At 55.6% G+C, this 5,000-nt stretch overlaps 1 non-coding gene across 1 annotated transcript; it reads left to right on the plus strand.

The window, feature by feature from the left end:
* The first annotated feature begins 3,225 nt into the window (after window positions 1–3,225).
* Window positions 3,226–3,337, plus strand: TRNAL-CAA (transfer RNA leucine (anticodon CAA)). The gene is made up of 2 exons: window positions 3,226–3,263; window positions 3,292–3,337. It is a non-coding gene; the product is annotated as a tRNA-Leu (tRNA).
* Window positions 3,338–5,000: the final 1,663 nt, after the last annotated feature.

Below are 5,000 nucleotides of genomic sequence, written 5' to 3' on the forward strand. Positions count from 1 at the left end.
GGAGAAAGTGCTCTCCTGCCACCTGTCGGTCGTTGAAGGCACCACACCTCAGCAAAATAAAAATAAAAAAACAGACATGCTCAGTTCGGGGGATGTAAAGGTATTTACATAGCAAGAACAGAGAGGCTGTTGGGAGATGACAGAAGCCATGCTGCCCCAGAGTTCTCTTCTGAAATTCGCAGGAATCCAGAGGTTGGAGCGGGCTGAGGGAGTGCGCCTTCTTGCCTCTGTCGGCTTTCAAGACACATCCTCCTGCTGGGAAGCTGCCCACCCTGAGCAGCACAGGTTTGCGCTCTAGGCCGGTCGGCCACATATATCTCGCCTGATCGAGCCCGATCGAGCGGCAGCAGATGGCCTTTGGCCAGCGAAGGCTGCCGCTCTTCTTCTTGTTTCTCTGCTTGAGAGGCAGCTCAGTCCTCTGCGCTTGCGCCAGGGGCAGGCCACGTGACACGCAGGGGTCAGGCCGTGGAGCGACTGGGGCATGGCGCCAAGTGAGGTAAGCAGACCACCCCCTCCCCCTCACTGTTCTCTGCATGCGGTGGCTCGTTGGTCTAGGGGTATGATTCTCACTTAGGGTGCGAGAGGTCCCGGGTTCAAATCCCGGACGAGCCCTTTTTTTTGGAGCGCCGAAAACAAAAAACACAGAGTCCCCAATTCCCCCCCAAAAATAGTTTGTGCGTGAACGTATCTGGTTCGATGCCCGTCGCCAATGGTTGGCTGCTTTTAAGCCCATGGCCCAAGAGGCAGTGTTGGAAATTCCCCCTCCTTTGTAATGATGCGCTGGCGGCGAGCTGATGTATAAAGGTTTGGACATGCCTTCTGGGTGGGGACTGCCATGGCTCGCGCCACTGTTGCATCCAGCTTGGTCTTTTGTATGTGTCTGCAGCCTGTGTGTGGTGTGCTGTGAGTGCTGCCATGTAGGTCCGGCGCAGGCTTGCGCCAAACTTTCACGTTGGTGTGTGCCACCTGGCAGGTACCAGCGGGCCCCATGAGACATCAGTGCCACAAAGCATTTCAACTGAAAGCTGTCCCAGCACACTAGAGCGCAGCCTACCAGAGCTGTTTCTGTAGTGTAGTGGTTATCACATTCGCCTAACACGTGAAAGGTCCCCGCTTCGAGACCGGGCAGAAACATGGTGCTGGTTTCTTTTTATTTCCACAATGTCAATCGGACACATTTGACCGCATGCAGGTTTCGACAGGTATGGACAGGCCGGCACTACGCCATGAGTGATCTGAGGCCAGCCCTTATTTGCACCCTGCAAACTGTCCACTGGCTCCATCAGTGGGCGTTTCCTGCCATCCCTGGGTCCTTAAGTGAGTGTTTGGGTACTTTTGATGCAGAGATCGGGGCATGAAAACCGGCGCTGGCACCTGGCGACATTGGGTACTGAAGAATCTTTCCCAATCCTGCCCATAGCTGTCAGGGTGGCCGAGTGGTCTAAGGCGCCAGACTCAAGAGGCGCAGCTCTTCCCTGCATCTGGGTGTTCTGGTCTCCGATTGGAGGTGTGGGTTCAAATCCCACTCCTGACAAGCCGGGCTCATTTTTTTGAGCACATTTCAGAGTGTAAGGCTTGCGGAAAACCTTGTGGGGGCCCCCGAATGCAGCGCCCGGCAAGCCTCCCTGTTCTCTTCTGCTGCCTTGCAACTGGAGCTGTCTGCCAGAGACGCCGGAGGCACACCTGCCCTTAAACCCCCACTGGCCCACGGCTGCAAAACCTGCATTTTCTAGTGGCTGGCTTGGTGGCATATGTCACTGAGCCCAGTCTACTCAGGAAGTGAAAAAAGTCCCCTTCACAGTTGGAGAAAGTGCTCTCCTGCCACCTGTCGGTCGTTGAAGGCACCACACCTCAGCAAAATAAAAATAAAAAAACAGACATGCTCAGTTCGGGGGATGTAAAGGTATTTACATAGCACGAACAGAGAGGCTGTTGGGAGATGACAGAAGCCATGCTGCCCCAGAGTTCTCTTCTGAAATTCGCAGGAATCCAGAGGTTGGAGCGGGCTGAGGGAGTGCGCCTTCTTGCCTCTGTCGGCTTTCAAGACACATCCTCCTGCTGGGAAGCTGCCCACCCTGAGCAGCACAGGTTTGCGCTCTAGGCCGGTCGGCCACATATATCTCGCCTGATCGAGCCCGATCGAGCGGCAGCAGATGGCCTTTGGCCAGCGAAGGCTGCCGCTCTTCTTCTTGTTTCTCTGCTTGAGAGGCAGCTCAGTCCTCTGCGCTTGCGCCAGGGGCAGGCCACGTGACACGCAGGGGTCAGGCCGTGGAGCGACTGGGGCATGGCGCCAAGTGAGGTAAGCAGACCACCCCCTCCCCCTCACTGTTCTCTGCATGCGGTGGCTCGTTGGTCTAGGGGTATGATTCTCGCTTAGGGTGCGAGATGTCCCGGGTTCAAATCCCGGACGAGCCCTTTTTTTTGGAGCGCCGAAAACAAAAAACACAGAGTCCCCAATTCCCCCCCAAAAATAGTTTGTGCGTGACCGTATCTGGTTCGATGCCCGTCGCCAATGGTTGGCTGCTTTTAAGCCCATGGCCCAAGAGGCAGTGTTGGAAATTCCCCCTCCTTTGTAATGATGCGCTGGCGGCGAGCTGATGTATAAAGGTTTGGACATGCCTTCTGGGTGGGGACTGCCATGGCTCGCGCCACTGTTGCATCCAGCTTGGTCTTTTGTATGTGTCTGCAGCCTGTGTGTGAGGTGCTGTGAGTGCTGCCATGTAGGTCCGGCGCAGGCTTGCGCCAAACTTTCACGTTGGTGTGTGCCACCTGGCAGGTACCAGCGGGCCCCATGAGACATCAGTGCCACAAAGCATTTCAACTGAAAGCTGTCCCAGCACACTAGAGCGCAGCCTACCAGAGCTGTTTCTGTAGTGTAGTGGTTATCACATTCGCCTAACACGTGAAAGGTCCCCGCTTCGAGACCGGGCAGAAACATGGTGCTGGTTTCTTTTTATTTCCACAATGTCAATCGGACACATTTGACCGCATGCAGGTTTCGACAGGTATGGACAGGCCGGCACTACGCCATGAGTGATCTGAGGCCAGCCCTTATTTGCACCCTGCAAACTGTCCACTGGCTCCATCAGTGGGCGTTTCCTGCCATCCCTGGGTCCTTAAGTGAGTGTTTGGGTACTTTTGATGCAGAGATCGGGGCATGAAAACCGGCGCTGGCACCTGGCGACATTGGGTACTGAAGAATCTTTCCCAATCCTCCCCATAGCTGTCAGGGTGGCCGAGTGGTCTAAGGCGCCAGACTCAAGAGGCGCAGCTCTTCCCTGCATCTGGGTGTTCTGGTCTCCGATTGGAGGCGTGGGTTCAAATCCCACTCCTGACAAGCCGGGCTCATTTTTTTGAGCACATTTCAGAGTGTAAGGCTTGCGGAAAACCTCGTGGGGGCCCCCGAATGCAGCGCCCGGCAAGCCTCCCTGTTCTCTTCTGCTGCCTTGCAACTGGAGCTGTCTGCCAGAGACGCCGGAGGCACACCTGCCCTTAAACCCCCACTGGCCCACGGCTGCAAAACCTGCATTTTCTAGTGGCTGGCTTGGTGGCATATGTCACTGAGCCCAGTCTACTCAGGAAGTGAAAAAAGTCCCCTTCACAGTTGGAGAAAGTGCTCTCCTGCCACCTGTCGGTCGTTGAAGGCACCACACCTCAGCAAAATAAAAATAAAAAAACAGACATGCTCAGTTCGGGGGATGTAAAGGTATTTACATAGCAAGAACAGAGAGGCTGTTGGGAGATGACAGAAGCCATGCTGCCCCAGAGTTCTCTTCTGAAATTCGCAGGAATCCAGAGGTTGGAGCGGGCTGAGGGAGTGCGCCTTCTTGCCTCTGTCGGCTTTCAAGACACATCCTCCTGCTGGGAAGCTGCCCACCCTGAGCAGCACAGGTTTGCGCTCTAGGCCGGTCGGCCACATATATCTCGCCTGATCGAGCCCGATCGAGCGGCAGCAGATGGCCTTTGGCCAGCGAAGGCTGCCGCTCTTCTTCTTGTTTCTCTGCTTGAGAGGCAGCTCAGTCCTCTGCGCTTGCGCCAGGGGCAGGCCACGTGACACGCAGGGGTCAGGCCGTGGAGCGACTGGGGCATGGCGCCAAGTGAGGTAAGCAGACCACCCCCTCCCCCTCACTGTTCTCTGCATGCGGTGGCTCGTTGGTCTAGGGGTATGATTCTCACTTAGGGTGCGAGAGGTCCCGGGTTCAAATCCCGGACGAGCCCTTTTTTTTGGAGCGCCGAAAACAAAAAACACAGAGTCCCCAATTCCCCCCCAAAAATAGTTTGTGCGTGAACGTATCTGGTTCGATGCCCGTCGCCAATGGTTGGCTGCTTTTAAGCCCATGGCCCAAGAGGCAGTGTTGGAAATTCCCCCTCCTTTGTAATGATGCGCTGGCGGCGAGCTGATGTATAAAGGTTTGGACATGCCTTCTGGGTGGGGACTGCCATGGCTCGCGCCACTGTTGCATCCAGCTTGGTCTTTTGTATGTGTCTGCAGCCTGTGTGTGGTGTGCTGTGAGTGCTGCCATGTAGGTCCGGCGCAGGCTTGCGCCAAACTTTCACGTTGGTGTGTGCCACCTGGCAGGTACCAGCGGGCCCCATGAGACATCAGTGCCACAAAGCATTTCAACTGAAAGCTGTCCCAGCACACTAGAGCGCAGCCTACCAGAGCTGTTTCTGTAGTGTAGTGGTTATCACATTCGCCTAACACGTGAAAGGTCCCCGCTTCGAGACCGGGCAGAAACATGGTGCTGGTTTCTTTTTATTTCCACAATGTCAATCGGACACATTTGACCGCATGCAGGTTTCGACAGGTATGGACAGGCCGGCACTACGCCATGAGTGATCTGAGGCCAGCCCTTATTTGCACCCTGCAAACTGTCCACTGGCTCCATCAGTGGGCGTTTCCTGCCATCCCTGGGTCCTTAAGTGAGTGTTTGGGTACTTTTGATGCAGAGATCGGGGCATGAAAACCGGCGCTGGCACCTGGCGACATTGGGTACTGA

The sequence above is a fragment of the Ambystoma mexicanum genome, chromosome 2q (assembly GCF_040938575.1).
Source record: "Ambystoma mexicanum isolate Mex_15411 chromosome 2q, UKY_AmexF1_1, whole genome shotgun sequence".
NCBI classification, from domain to species: Eukaryota; Metazoa; Chordata; class Amphibia; order Caudata; family Ambystomatidae; genus Ambystoma; species Ambystoma mexicanum.